At 38.1% G+C, this 17,086-nt stretch overlaps 1 long non-coding RNA gene across 1 annotated transcript; it reads right to left on the reverse strand.

Annotated features, from left to right (window-relative positions):
• Window positions 1-10,750: 10,750 nt before the first annotated feature.
• On the reverse strand, window positions 10,751-15,999 carry LOC134284682 (uncharacterized). The gene is made up of 2 exons (XR_009995879.1): window positions 15,788-15,999; window positions 10,751-11,293 (listed from the first exon to the last, which is right to left on the reverse strand). It is a non-coding gene; the product is annotated as an uncharacterized LOC134284682 (long non-coding RNA).
• Between the last annotated feature and the right edge of the window lie 1,087 nt (window positions 16,000-17,086).

Genomic DNA, 17,086 nt, shown 5'->3' on the forward strand with positions numbered 1-17,086 from the left:
GATGGCAGCCTTAACCGCTGAGCACAATTTGCTTACAGAATATCAAGCTGGTCTCCGTAAAGGGCAGAGCATCCAAATAGCAGCAGTTTGCGTTACGACGATTTGACGAAAACTATTAAGGATCAGTTCTAGGCCCATCCTATTACTGTTTTGCTGCCACGTTAAAGATTTGCCCATCGTTTTTAAGTATTGCTCGATAGAAATGTATGCGGTTGACGTTCTACTGTAACATCAGTCACTTAGATCCTTGTTCTCGGGACCTTATCCGGATGGTAAATGAAAAGCTGGAGAGAACTATGGAGTGGTATCGCTGTTTGTCAACCAAGCGAAGAGCAAAACAATGTTTGTGAAGGGACTTCTGTTTAAACCGATTCACTACCTTCTCTCTTTATTGATGGACAGACTATGGAGTGGGCGGTAAGTGCTACAAAGCTCGGTTTCGGTTTAGTGTGTCAAACGGACACACAATAGGACAGCCTTGTTAACCAGCAATGTGAGAAAACTTATGCAAGGCTCCGATCGCTGCACTGCTGCACTTCTGCTGCCACTGTTGGCACTGAACTGAAACTGATTAAATTAACGGCGAACTTATTCACGGTAGACCCAAAAACCAGAGCCTGGAGAAGACTACGTTTAACTTTGAGCTTGAGTGTATGATTTGTTTATGGTTTGAACCGCTACGCACACGTAAGTCAACTGCAGAAAAACTGGATTGGATGTCCATTAAAAAACTTTTACGCATATCCTTCATGTCTGTTTCTGCGTAAGTTTTTTGGAACGAGTTCATCGCCTGTATTTCATTAAACAATGTTAATGTTCCGAGGACGACGCCTACAGAATCTCATAATTCCGCCTAAGAACTCTATGTGCCTCTCGTTTTGCTCTACACCGCTTAATCGATTCATAACTAGATTCTATGCCTTCTCCCAAAATTTGAGCTGAATTGGTTGAAAATTGAGATGCACAAGCCCTTCAAAGTTTGTATGGGAATTACTATGGGAAAACGACGTTTTTCATTCAATTGATCGTAGCATTTCCCCAAGTTCCCTAGAGTGATAGTTGTTGACCCTTGATATTCCTAGGCTGCTCTATCTGCTACAACTTTGCCGAAGACCACATTCAAATCGGACGCCTCATTAATTAGTTATCCATTCTTATCCAACAGGAGAAACTTATAACAGTGATCGTTCAGTTTCCCAGCAGGCAACATTGCTGCACTGAGGATACTGTTCGTATGCTTTTCATAGTTTGCATCTTATGAATCAGTAATTTTTATTTTTTTTCATCATTTCATAGTTCTCGTATGTTTTTCATACATTGAAAAGCGAAATCCATAAGACTTGTCGTATGAAAAATCTCATAAGAAGTATCGTATGAAAATAATAAGATGTGTTATGAAACACCATTGCTAAAAAACAAAACCTTTTATTGGCTTCTAACCACTTCTACTTCCGAAGCGTCGATGGGCGTATGAGTAAAGCACGCACTCGCCAACCTTGACGTTCTTGGTTCGATTCCAGGTTGCGATTTTTTTTTTAATTTGTGCAAAATATTTCATAAAAGTATGTATGATAGTCATACGAAATAATTTCAGATTTTATACGTTATCGGTATGGTTTTCATAAGTGAGAGTTATGAAAGTTATACAGTAACAGTATGACAATAATAGTTGGCGCTTAAAATCCAAAATCATATTTCGTAACTATGATTTTCGCAAGAAATTCATGTGGCAAAAAATCATAGTTGATTCGTATGATTTTCGGAGTTGCAGTATCCTCAGTGTATGATTTTCGGAGTTGCAGTATCCTCAGTGTGCGCATGGCGCCAAAGATAGCACACAGAAATCATGGCTACTATGATACTATTTAAGTAACCAAATGCATTTTCCCTACATTTTTTTTTAGCAAGGATTTTCAGAAAATCGACTTTAATATTTCTGAAGACTAGGTGTAAATAGTGGACCGGTCTCAGCTAGAATTGCCACATCAGGGACATAAAAGAGATTACTGAAAACGTTACCGATAGTAAAATGTAACGGATTCATGCAATTAATTAAATTAGCTATTTAACTATCATGTTATATTTGTAATTTTATAGTAAACGATAACCTTTTAGTTGCTACTTTACATGAGGTCAAGGATTCTGGCATAGGAAACATTGTTGAGGAGCAAAATTCAAATTTCCAAACCTCTAACTCTACAGCGCAATATGGCTGAAATGGATTGTAGGACTTTATAATGAGAATATCACTAAAATATGCAAGCATAGCTCAAACTTTCGACCACATCCAGAATAATTTCTGTCGAAACACTATAAACATCGATTTCATCAACCCATCGAGCTATGATGTTTTTTCCATTGATATTCGATCCTGCCCCAGTGTGTACGCCGTAGATGTGTATGGTTGATCTGTCTTCACAAAAGCAAGACGACTTGAATCGACACTATTTCCGCACTAGCAAATGAAAGCTACCCCACACTACTGGAGCAAAATATCTTTGCCAAGTTTCCTTCGCAGAAGCACTACCTTCAAAATATCGGTCTCAGCGGATGTGAGACGTAACTCGTACCGTTCAAACTGTGGCGACACTTTGCGCTGAGTTTCTTTTTTACACGGCGCTGACTACGACGACGACGACGTCGAAGATGACCTCCGACCGAGAGACAACCGGACGGATCTCGGCACAAACACTGCGTATTTTCTCTTCTATATAACCGTAAGAAAAACTCTCAAGGACCGTCGTTGAGGACACGTTTCCACTAACTACCGTAGCAGATATCTACTACTGGGCAGATATGCAAGAAAACAATAAAACGTTGCTGATTGCGCACTAACAAACAATAATCCGCACCGCACAGCAGACTACAGACAGACGGGATACCGCTCTGAGGGATGACGGACGACGACGACGACAATAACAAAAACGCGACCAACCACGACCGAAGAACACTGCACACAGAATGACGACGAATTTGAATCGAAACGGCTACGACGGCGGCGGCGAGACGATACATACCGACACCGACACCACCACCACGACTCATCATCAGTGAAAACAAATCGGGCACGAATGGTGGCCGAAGTGGGAAGGGTCTTCCATAAAATATGCACCACAACATCTGAGAGAGTGAAATGTTTTGAAAAATTTTCGCTTTTTTATCGACACCCCTCATATAACAGATACCTCAGTGGATTAAAAAGCCTTATCTTTGAAGGATACAGCAATCACAATTCATACAATCAATCAGACGGAGTCAGTAAGTTGCGATTGCGAATAAACACACAGTTTCTGAGCTGCTGATTTACTACCCGATAGGACCTATTGAAATGTTTGCACTACACAAACACGATCGGGTGCAACACCCACACCACTGCAACAGCTGATTGTTACGAGTACGGGATATGACCGTTACAATGCATCCTTGTGTAGTACCAGAAGGGTCGTCAAAACACGCTAGAAAAATTAAGCTTGAGAAAATAAATAACGTTGTAATCAAAGAGTAAACTGCAGCATCAAGGTACCAAGGTTTATTCTGATATTTTGTGGAAACAAAGCGAAAAACCTTCAATAAGTATGCGTTACGGTGAAAAAAAATGTTCATTCTTTTTATTGCGCATTTCCCACCCCACTGGACCCCTTTCGCAGTTAGTATAAGTGCGGGATCGTGAATAAAACTGCGATTTTGCATCGAATCGTGTCGGTGTCTTCTGCGCACTTATGCATTACAAAGTGCTGAATAAGTGCGCAGAAGACACCGAAACGATTCGATGCAAAATCGCAGTTTTATTCACGATCCCGCACTTATACTAACTGCGAAAGGGGTCCAGTTGGGTGGGAACTGCGCAATAAATGAAGCATTTTTCCAACGCATTAATATTGACCGTAACGTAGACAACAAGTGAGAATTTCTCAGCGTGAAACCACACGGTCAAATAGTTTTACCTAAAATTGTGTTTCAATCCAACTTCACGCTAAAAATAAAATCATAATAGTCCTGTTCAATGAAAATGATAATAATAGGGTATTGTTCAATTTAGGCAGGTGTACCTATTTTGGGCACTTGCCGCTATAACTAAGTCAATTTTATACCTAAATACCTAATTTTTGGCACACGGTACGCAGTATCGTGTCACAAACTGTACGCAGTATCTGACTACCCAACTAACAAATGCAAGTCACAAACAAGCAAGCTTGCTGAATTGTTGCTTAATAATGGTAATGATAGCTGAACTAAAATTATGCTCAACACATAACAGTTTAAATGATTTTTCAATTGAGAAAATAGTCAATGTTCGACTTTCCTCATCGGTATTAACAATGATAAATTAAAGCACTTTTCAAAAGTTTAACAAGAAATTTATTCGACAAGCATTGATTCTTTAACAAAAGAGTTAAACAAAACATTTCTCTGCATCTTATTAAGCTGATGTATCGATAAGCATATGCTCCTGAACAATGTGCTTTTCACTTGTCAAATAAACGCCATCAGCCCGTCATTGTTTGACTTGGAACTTTGTTCGGATTATGGGATAAATCATGGCTAAAACTGTTTAGACAACCAAGTTGTTAAAGAACCAAAATTTTAAACGAATCACATAAAATAAAAGAGAATAGAATTATGTAGTTGACCATTGAGTGCCAAGAGATGTAATCAACGTAAAAATGAGGCATTTATTTATTATTATTAGTCTGCAACAAGCTATCTTGTACCTTGATTATTATTTTTTTTATCTTCCGCAGCAGTTAGATTGTACGAGACGCTTGGGTCGATGCATTTGACATTTCAGTGCTGTCGTGTTTACTGAATATTGTTCCCACAGTCACCTAGATAATCAAACAGCATCCAGAAATTGACACATTTCAAGTATACCTAAACAACCTTATGCACTATTTATTGAACATAATATCAAGATTCCATGACAAAAGCATAAATAAAAAAATTGCTTAACGGATCTTCGACTGAGCATGAGTAGATTACCTGAACAGATGCTGTGAATGCACCATGTCCAAGACCATACCGCACCACATATTGTCATATATTTTTAAAGATCGATATTTAATAATAAAAATAAAAACATATTCATATCGCAATTAGTTCGTCTGCAAACAATATCTTCAATAAGAACCAACACTTTTTGGCCGCATTCGATACAAGTTTTCTCACCGTGCGATGAAAATACTGACAGCGAAATCGGAATGGAAAACACGTGTTTTGGGCTGAACAGTTGTTGAAGTATAAGCGTTGTTCAGTTGATTACCACGTGCTGTGCTAATTCACCACTGCTGAACACAAGTTCAGGAATGATCATTATTGAGTCATGGGAAGATGATGTTTTGCTTTGGGTGCTGCAACTCACCATCTCTAGGATGGCGCAGATAGGGAGACATGCGGCTGGCAATCGACAGGTCTCGAGTTCTAATCCGGATTTAGGTAATTTTATATGTAATTCTTATTACATAATAGGTGTTCTCAACATGAGAGCAAATAATTACACTCATGAGAGTTCAACAGTTTTGCATATTATTTATTTTCAGTCATTTTTACCAATGCTTAATAACAACTTTCTTGTACATTTGTAAAACGCTTTGTACAACAAAAAATTAAGATGGTGCACAACATGATGCTTTATAACTTCTCCAAATTTGTGTGAACAAAACCCGAACATAGGTTGTACGTGAAAATAATTCAAATGTTATTCAACATTATGCTGAATTAATCCGTCATAATGGTGCCTGTTAAATGAGTGATTGTTAGTTGGGTATACAAACACAGAGAAACAGACGTCACACTCTACTCGCTTCCCATCGATCACCTTTTTAACGGTTGATTCAAATATTCAATAGTAGGTCGATTGGCTACGCGCGGCGCTGGCATCGTTTTTGCTCCTGTTTGACGTTTGCTCACTACCGCCATCTATTGGTGGCCCGGCCAAACACAGTATATTTAGCATTGGGCGATTGCGTTTTCGTGACGATACTTTTTAATGAAATTTGTTCTAAGTGTTACGTCTGTTTCTCTGTGTTAATACTTGCACATCTGCCGGTGGACGCATAAATGTCCCATGTGCTAAAACAGGACAATCATGTCCAAAATTTGAAAAAGAAAATTGTCTCAACTATGAAGCATAATGACGAATCGTTTTCTAACATCAACCAACTTCGAATTTGAGCACTAATTTTTGTTTCAAGAAATCCCATTGCAATTTTGCTTACAAACTTTAGAGGCACAAATCTGACGAACGAAGCATCGACCCAAGCCGCATTCGCTTATCCTGACTTTGCGCACTTGCAAAAAGAGGCAGCTTTTCCAAATCGAGCTCATTTGTTTACGATTTTTTTTTAAATTGGTGCTCTTTAAAACGTGAGTAGGGGCCCAAGGCGGCCGTTGTGGCAGCCATATTTGTATTCTCTGAAGTTTCTCCCTAAGGGTCTGTTCCAATTGGCGAATTAAAATTAATTTTTACTTAAATTTGACAGTTCGATACTTAACTTGACAGTTCTCCTAAGGAAATAATTATCGAACTGTCAAGTTTAAGTGAAAATTAATTTTAATACTCCAATTGGAACAGACCCTAAGAACGATAGAGTGATTTAAAGTAAAAAATATAATTTGGACATGTATGTAATTTGGACATACACGACGATGTATGTCTTGTTCCATAGAGCTAATAAAAGTAGATACTTCTCAGTATCGATTAGGGAATCATCCAGACCCTATTCTGATGACTTACGTTGAAAATACACCTAACAATTAAGAATTTACTTCAAAATTATCGAAAATGTTAATTGTTTCACTAAAACCCCTCAAATGCACAGGTATGCAAGACGACATACACTTCACAGTCACATATAATATTCACCTCAAAATCGTTGAATTAACAATTAAATTGTAAGAAATTAAAAAGCCTTATTGCAATAAAAATTGTTCAATAAAGAAGTATTAGACAGCGAATCTCTCAACATTCATCTAGAACGCATAAAATAGGTGGTGTCCAAAATACATTTACAAGTTTTCTACTGTAAATATAGGGGGATTAGGGGCATAATGGACACCCTAAGCAAATGAGTATGTTAGGCCTGTATAACAGACAAAAACTTAACATATTATTAGTTGGCTTACAACTTTAACTTGTTTCCTACGTATTTCAATAATTTACAGCTGGTAGAATGTCATTATCGTGAAGAAATAATCAATTGAAAACCGTGTGTTTTTTGGGGCTGGCAGGAAAGGCACGGGGCGAAATGGACACCCATCGGGGCATAATGGACACCCGTGCATATTTGATGCTGCATCTTTGGGAATATCGACCAGTTAAGTAATTTGCCAACGGAGATCAATACCACAGATATAATACTCTATCTTAGACGAGTTTACATAACTTCAATGTTAATTAAATAAATTTTAGGCTAAAATAATCGGATTAACTATTTCAAACTCTCTAAAACGCCTAACAGTATGCAATGCGCGTGCATCCATTCTTAATTGCCAGTGTTCATTTCGCCCCGAATAGACTACAACATTAAAATTGCTATTCTCAGTGTGTTCTGATCAAAAATAAATACTTCATCCATTGCTAAATCTACGTATACAGTCCGGATTCGCTGGTTGGGTCACGACTGCGCCCCGATTAGCGAATCGTGTTCGTTCGTTGGGGCAGCTGACAACTGATCAAAATGCTCTAGACACACGCAAGTGACGAGAAATACGTCACGGAACACTCACATACTTGCGTAAACGTTCTGTATACAGGAGCTGTGATGCGACGGCGGTCAGACGTCAAACTCGTTTTGACATCTATTTTGACATTGACAGTGCTTTTTAGTTGGGTTTTGCCCCAACCAGTGAACATTCAACCATCGAGACAGCCCATCTAACGAGCTCTCAACAAACGAATCGTCACTGTACATGTAGATAAGCTAACAATTCATTTGTTTGTATGGTGGACACACTCAATCATTCGTAATACCTTATTTGCTGCTGCTTCGAAATTATAAGAAATCCACCATATGAAAAACATACTTCAATTTCAATGATATTTTGGTTATTTTGAAGGAATATAAATGGTACTTTTGATAAATAGAACAATGACTTGTTCCTTTACACTTATGCATTGAAAGTTTTACATAAAAGTCAACGGTTTCGGCAAAAACAGGGGTGTCCATTTCGCCCCGGGTGTCCATTATGCCCCTAATCCCCCTATTTTGGTCATCTGATGAACTACATGGGGATGCTGTGCGATTGCATACTTGGAGGCGTATTCTGTGGGTCTGGCGATATTTCCTCGATTTTAACAAAAACTGTAATAATTATCAAAATAGATGCTTGTTAAACGGAGAAATTTGATTATTTGTAAGAAAATATTTGTTGCTACTTTCACGATTTAGCAGTATTCATGGATAATTGCCCTGGCCAAATTACATATATATACCTGAGGGTGTCCAAAACATATATTCGGTGTCCAAAATGCAATTCTAACAGACGATTGGAAATTATGATTTTCTCAGTTTAAAAGGTTTTCGTTAAGGTTTTTGTCACCAGGAACGCAAAGTATGTACAATCATATTATAAGCGTGTTAGTAACTTTGCAAGATAGGCAATTGATTGATGCACCAAGCGGTAAGAAGAAGAATTTTGACATCCAAGCGGTGTGCCGTTTACATCCATCGACCAATCAGCGACGAGGATCTAATCGACGGCACACCGCTTGGATGTCAAAACTTCTTCTTCTTTTCACTTGGTGCATCAATCAATTGCTTTTCTAACGTTGTTCTCAGCCTGTCCAAAATACATGAATTTCCCTAAATGTTCCATACACTCAGCGAAAAAACTATCGAAAATCATCAAAATACCTCATGATTTTTTCTATAACTAAAGATTATGGATGCCAAAAGAATATTTAATGAAAATTCATCGTGCATCGTTATGACCACTTTCATAGAATAGCCATATGGAAAGAGCAAAAAAATCTTAAAATCGTCTTAATCTTAATCTTAAACTGGAATCGATCTATGAACGCTGGGATCACTGAGCTCGAGTTTTATCCACATGGCTACCGACGGATATCATGATGCTTAAGAAATAAGTTATATAAAAGTCAAGCTGTGTGACGATTTTGCGTCATAGAGTAGTCTTGAGATTTTTTTTTTTATTAGTATAGGGTTTTCAATGGAACGTGACGCTTACGCCTCCACTTTTTACAATGCGACCTCTTCGACAAAGAGGTAAGTCGGAGAAGCAAGCGGTGATCAGTGTGGGCGATTGTACTATCACTTCGAAGCGATCCGTCAAACACTTGGGTGTGATGATCGACGATAAGCTTAGCTTCGGTAGCCACCCCGGCCTGGCGATCCAGAATGCTGGAAAGAATGGGCTTGAAAAAGCAAGCCCGTTCCAGATCGAAGGAAGTAGGGGTGTAAGTCCTGGACCATGTGCAGGTTCTCGGTCACCATAGGTTAGGGCGGGTCAGGGGGACGCCCTCTGGACCCTAGTGGACAGACAGAAGGAAAGGAAGAAAAAGGAAGAACATGAGCTTGGGGACGAGGAGGCTGACACCGTAACACTCTTGACAGGGACCGTCCATAAACCACGTGGATATTTTTGGGGGGAAAGGGAAATTTTAAAATTTTTGTATGGTCTAAGATAAACCAAAATTTGGTCTACATAATTTATGAACAGTCCCTCATCAAAGAAAAGACAATTCACACCGTCTTCAGCCAGAGGCTGCACAGACTGAACACATTACTTACACTAGACAACGGACAACACACAGAACACCCAGTGGCCCAGTGATGAATTTTTCGTTTGACGAAAAGTTTTCACCGACTGGAGCGGGAATCGAACCCAAACCATCGTTAAGACGGATGAATCTAAGTATTCAGAGGTCGATGAGACACGCTGTCACGCTTACGGATCTTGGAGCTGATGTACGCATTATTCGACGTACTCGTGCCGAGCTGAAGCGTGGCAAAACGCGGTTAGGGCGCCCTTAGTTCAGCTACTTGTGGCGGACGTTAGTGAAACTCAAGGTATGCTGGTCCGCTGTGCATACACGAGTCACCGAAGGCTCGCTTCAGGTGTCTTGAATCGAGATACAAGTCATAGGTCCTCACAGGAGGAAGCTTTGTAGGCGATGTGGAGGTGAAGGCTGAAGAAACCCCCATAAGGGCTTGATTTGTTCCGGGAAATTCGTGAACAGTATGCACCCAACAACGGGAGGCTCAAATTGTATGGCCTTCGAGAGAACCTTAACTGACAAGTCACAAGTGCAGGTAACGCAGCTACAGCTGAACCCCTGTGACGCAGTTCAGCAGTTGCTGTGTCAGACGGTCACTGAGTGGAGGACGTACATCGCCATCAAGGCATTTGGGTTGTGGATGGGTCCAAAATGGTGGCGATATTGACACTGGGTAAGTATCAGGTCCAGGAGTTGGTTTCAACAGCTTTTGAGGGTTTCGTGTGCACTGGTCTCCGTCCTGGGCTAATCGCTCCAAATCGCCCTGAACGAATAGAGCCCTCTCTCAGGTCCTCCTCAACTACAAAAAGCTAACGAAGCTGGCGAATTATCCTATAGGTTTGGTATAATGATCATAGTAGGGTAATGAAGAAGGCTATTGTTCGTCTGATGAATGAGACAGCCAAGATAGACTTGAGTATCAACTCATCCAAGATCAACTACATGACCACGAGTAGAAACAATGGTGGGCCTAGTCTTAAGGGCTTTCTTTCAAATTAAAAAAAAAAAGTTGAATCATTTGTAACATATGTTATAATTTCCAATTCTAGCTTACCTTTTGTCGACATAATATATACAAGATTCAATCAATAGTGGTCTATTTACTAAAACATAAATATTGTACAACCTTCTAAAAACATTCGCTGTATAACGTTTCAAATGGCAACAATTGAAATGCAATTACTGAGTCAACTCTAGCTAATCCAATATTATTAGATATGGTATTTATTATATGTATTATTAGTTCTCCTGATGGATGTTTGCCCCACGGACAAACATGCATAAGAAAAGGCTATCTTTGCAGCGAAGGTTCATTTATAGTCTATAACAAATTAGACTTTATTTTTGCTACTTCTGAATACTAACTCTACAAATTCAATTCAACACTACACATTTTCATCAGCACAATTCAAACTATACATAAAAGTTCACGCTGATACATACGTCATTGTTTTGTGGTTCCTGTATCCTGTGTATACTATCAATTCTGTTCGCGTATGATCCGTTCAAGAAAAGAGTCTTCTATTCACTTTCAATTTATTCCTGCGGTAAGTGATTCTGAAAAAATTGGCAACAGAACGGTTAGTAATGGTTTTCGTTACTGTGGGTTGTGGGTTCTTTGGCAAACTACTCATTAAAGCGGCAAAGCGGGGACAATTAAGATACAGCTGTTAGAGGCGATGTGAACATTCAGAGTCGATCATATAGACAATTGAAATTAAACATTTATAATCGTTATGCTGGGAAATTTTAAGATCAGAGCCCTAGCAAAATTTAACATGTCAGCGAAATAAATTCGGTACCTCGAAATTTGTTAAACCCTTTGGAGTCGGAGGGGTCATATATGACCCCAACATAGAAACGACTGTATAAATTCTCACATATAATAGAACAGAATACTGTCTTCGGAAAAGTTGTTGCAAATTGAGTCCGCTATTAAGGAAACATGGAAATATTTGTATTTGATACTTTATTGACAGCCTAGAACATCCTGAACGCCATGAAGTTTGGAGAAACAAAATAATTGACATACCAATTGTTCTAAAAGCTAAATTTGTGTATGGGTTACGTTCATATGTATTCATTTAACCTTCTTCATGAGTATCAAAAAGTGTTCTGTAGTCTGGTATGTTATCAAACGTCATTTAGAGACACTATAGAGATATCCCAGGTACGCCAAACTAGGAATTCAGAACTTCAGGTCTACACTTGTATCAGTAGCCATATCTGCTATACTGAGTATCGTTGCATAATCAACCGGGGTTATTGGAGCAACATGAAGTATACTAGGTATTACTGTAAACCTTTGGGACTGTCAGGGTCGTCATAACTGTCCTATAGTGAAGCCCTTCAAATCTACAAGAGTAGTTTTATGTGTTTTTGCCATAAATAATAACATTGTATAATCTACTGGGATCCGTGAAGTGCTTGAAATCTTAAATGTTATTTAAAGACAATATATGGATATTCTAGGTCAGCCAAACTACCTTGGAATTCAGTACTTCAGGTCTACACTCGTAACAGTAGCTATATCTGCTATATTGAATTACGTTGCACAAGCAACCGCAGTTACTAGATCAATCTGAAAACTACTAGATATATTATAAACCTTTCGGACGGTCAGGGTCGTCCAAACTGTCTTAAAATAAAGTCCATCAAATCTACAAAAATAACTTTGTGTTTTCGCCATAAATAATAGTATTAAATCTGCGAAGCTCTTGAAATCTAAAATGTCATTTAGAGACAATATATGGATATTCCAGGTCAGCCAAGCTACCTTGAAGTTCAGAACTTCAGGTCTACACTTGTATCAATAGCCATATCTGCTAGTCAGGGTCGTCCAAGCTGTCCTATAATGAAGTCCTTCAAATAATAGCATTACATAATCTACTGAGATCTACATAATCAATCATGTTCACTGAATAGTTGAAGGACAGAAGGCATTCTTAGAGTTTGTTGGGTTTTCTCGAGCTTGAGAGTTCTGGAGCTCAGTTCTTTAAAATCTAAGCCTATGACAGTAGCTTCTCAAACACGGGCATGAAAACTGAACTCGAGAAGGGCATGCAAGCACTCAAAGCGTTCGAGCGTGGGGTGTTTAGGACCATCTTAGGCGGTGTGCAGGAGTACGGTGTGTGGCAATGAACCTAGCATCCGGAAGGAAGGTAATAATTAGATACAATCATTACGATTGGTAATGTTGTGTATCTCAAAACAGCAAAAAAGATATTATTGCGGTTGTAGACTCCAGGGTGTACGATAATGAATATCCCGATGCTTTGTGATTGTCTCTTATTATATTCTATGAGCTCCAGTAAGTATAATAGATTGTGCAATGATTCTATATAGACAAAAAAGAAACTTGAATTTCTGTAGATACTAGATTTTAAACGTCAAAATAGTTTGGATGACCACAGCTGATCTGATGATGTCCATTGAACATTGAACCCGTGGACTTTAGGACCTAAACTCAAACATAGTTTGGATGAACTAGGATATCTCGATTGATCTGATACTGTCTATTGAACTTTCAGAAGACTCACTAGACATGATAGATTACAAATTGTAGCTTTGTATAATGTAAGAAATTACCGTTACAGCCGCTGCGCTTGAGGATCTAAACTCAAGAACAGTTTGAATAACAGTCTGGATATACCAACCAATCTGATATTGTCTATTGAACTTTCAGAAGACTTACTGGACATGATAGATTACAAATTGTAGCTTTGTATAATGAAAGAAGTCACCGTTACACCCGTGGACTTTAGGATCTAAACTCAAGAATAGTTTGCATGACCTAGAATATCTCGACTGATCTGATACTGTCTATTGAACTTTCAAAAGACTTACTGGACATGATAGATTACAAATTGTACCTTTGTATAATGAAAGAAGTTACCGTTACACCAGTACACTTTAGGATCTTAACTCAAAAATAGTTTGGATGATCTAGGATATCCAGAAAAAATATTTTGCATCATATTCTACCCTTTTAATGCTTCCTCTTCTTCTTGGCGTAACGTCCTCACTGGGACAAGGCCTGCTTCTCAGCTTAGTGTTCTATAAGCACTTCCACAGTTATTAACTGAGAGCCTCCTCTGCCAATGACCATTTTGCATGTGTATATCGTGTGGCAGGCACGAAGATACTCTATGCCCAAGGAAGTCAAGGAAATTTCCTTTACGAAAAGATCTTGGACCGACCGGGAATCGAACCCGTCACCCTCAGCATGGTCATGCTGAATACCCGTGCGTTTACCGCCTCGGCTATATGGGCCCTTTTAATGCTGTTGAGCACCAAAACTACAGAAAAACGTAGAAAAAACTATAATAATAATAACGCTTGGAAAACATCCGGCTTCAAAGGGTTAAACTATCAAGAATACTAGAATGTCCAAGATGAAAAGAGTCATCCTAGAATCTTGACAAGGCTCGCCCTGCTAGTTGACTGGTTCTAGGTAAAATGTGTTTCTTATGATTTTAGAAAGTGATCAAAAGTATTTAAAGTTTTATTTAGTATTCAGAGATATGACAGTTCAAACTTGAACCGGTACAAAAGCTATGAATGCGTATTTAGTAGAACCCTCAGTACATACTAATGCAGCCTAATCGACCAGCTAAGTGCCAATAACGTCAATCAGATTGATGCGCCTGTAACAAATTTGCACTAGAGCGTGACTCTGGTGTCTGCCAATGGTGTTAGGACATGATAGAGTAATTGTTATGTAAAGCTCAAACGCAGATCTCTTTATCGGGTCAGCATTCAGGTCACATGTGTTTCTACAAAACAATGCAATAAATGCCGCAGTAGTGTCTGGTCTAACTGCTCTGCTATAGTGAGCGAATTGATAGTGAATACTATAAGATTAATCATTTTATTGGAATGTGCCAACAACACTTTAATAGAAACATTATCATTAGAGTTCAAGAGTTGTCGTAAATTTGCACATACATACTTTGAAACATAGCGGCATCCGCAAGATCGATCCTTTGAGAATCATCTCGTAAATTTTTGGCAGTTTGAATATAGATGTTTTTTTCAAATGAGTTTTTCTGCCAAGGCTTTGTTAGAGTTATTTACACTCACCTCATATAAAAAAATCGCTGACATGGTTTTAACAAATTCCTAAAAACTCGCAAATAAATCGAAAAACACTGGTATTAAGCTACAACTAACACTAACAACGATGTATTTAAACATAGGGTTCAACTCCCGAAATTCCCCAATATCAACTGCTACTTAATTGCCAACCCGTATTACGTGTATTGCTTGATTTTTGAGTAAGGTCAAGACGTCAAATGACCGCAGAATGAGCAGAGCATATTGATAATAGACTCGAAATGGTAGCGCAAATGAAAAATATTCTACGTATCACTAAGCGTGACCAGATAGACACGTGAGCCCAATTTATAAAATTATATCACAATAATTGGTTTGAGATTTTCCCGCATTACCCAAAGGGTTAATGTGCTTCCTAGTACTACACACAGTTCAAATAAATGGCAGTGGAATATTTGGTGAGAAATATTTCCGTGTAAATAAGTTAACAAAAATTGCAACACTAATTAACTAATTGTAAGAAGTTTTTACTCTACGAAATAAGTCAGTGATGCCGATACGTCTGTAGTCAAATTGTATTGTCGTTCTTTCGACAGACTTTAATTGTGCTAAAATTTTGAAGAGACGATAGAAGAAATATTCTGACATCATTCATACAATTGAACACTTTTACTTTAGCAACTAATGAATCACATTTGAGCAGCGTGCTGATTAAAAAAGCCTAATAGATCGTATGAATTTCGAGTGATCCTAATGGGTGCTCAGGAATAAACCATAAGCCTAAGCTAATATGTACAAGTGAACGGGGGATGATTAGAACGCAGAAAAAAAAATAGCACGATGTTAGTACATGTACCGATAAGAAGCGAGAAATCTACAGATAGCTATAGCTGTATTTTCGTTGGCGATGGGTTTCGGGATAGCCGGAAATGTATGATTCAAGCACCAGCGAGGACACGGCTACCTTAGAAAGCAGAGGGGTTTTTATATCAATACCTGAGCTAGCGAGCGTTGCCCGGCGTTCCTCTCGGACGTGACCATTCAGTTTGCCATCGGTAGGATTTTCTGTAAAAGAGATAGGTTAGTACAGGCGAAACAAGACAGGCGGAGTAAGGTTAGGCAAGTTTAGGTTGTTGAAAAGTTAATTTGGGAAAATTGTGAAGATTTCAAAAACTGCTATGAATATGCCGGCTTTTGATAAGAAAATTATAATTGGCTTCTTTAGTGGTGTTGAGATAATTCCATATTCACAATCTACATGCCAAACTGAGCCGAAATCCAAATTTTCATGAACTTTGGTGCCCGGGAACCTATTTAAAAATCGATTTAAAGTTTGTATGGGAGCGATTTGTCGAATCACCCCTCGTTGCATTTCGTACTGAGCGGAGCTGTCAAGCAGTTGCCCAGCTGTCAAAAGGTGATTTCAAAAAATCTTTTTGTAATTGAATTTAGGTATCAAAATAAAGTTTGAAAAATCTGAAAAAAAATCATACTGGCTTAAAAAAAGGTGCTCTTTCGAATAAAACCAAAAAATCAATATATTATTCTTAATTTAAAAACCCAATTATCTATCGTTCAATGATATGTACAGGGGATAGACAAAATGATCGGGACAGGCAAAATTTTCACTTTACAAAAAATGTTTAATTAGCTGTAACTATTCGAAAAGTGCATCAAATATTCAATTTTTACTGTAAGTTCTTCACCTAGTTGTGTATCAGTGAACAAAATTTGGAAAAGATCGGACAATTCTTCACGAAGCTATAAAGTTTTTTGAAAATGGTAAAATTATCCGATAGCCAACTTTGAGCTGTTATATCTCCGGATTCAATTAACCGAATGTAATGAAATTTTGACCATTAGTGACTTATATAATGAGCTATGTAAAACCATTGACTTAACTTAATATTCTTAACAAGGAAGAAAATTATAACGATTAGATTATTTTTCTAATAAAACACCAAATTATCCAAAACATCAACATCGTTTCAAAATTCAAGATGCAAATTATAGTTCATTTAGTTTCCCTCTAATTGACTTATATATAAATGCGTTTTGAAGGAAAGTAACAACATAGCCGCCAATAAATTGAAAAAGTAATGGGATGCATAATAAAAATAGACCAATTTAGTGAAAAATCGTGAAAAAAATTAAATCGCTATAACTTTTTCGCTTGGTAAAAATTTCAAATTAAGGCGAAACTGGAAGCAAATCCTGACTTTTTGGTTTTTGATTTTTTTATTAAATAACGAAGCAATATTTTCAAAATCGGTTTTCGTGCACATGTAGAGTATG

Source organism: Aedes albopictus, unplaced genomic scaffold (genome assembly GCF_035046485.1).
Source record: "Aedes albopictus strain Foshan unplaced genomic scaffold, AalbF5 HiC_scaffold_516, whole genome shotgun sequence".
NCBI lineage: Eukaryota > Metazoa > Arthropoda > Insecta > Diptera > Culicidae > Aedes > Aedes albopictus.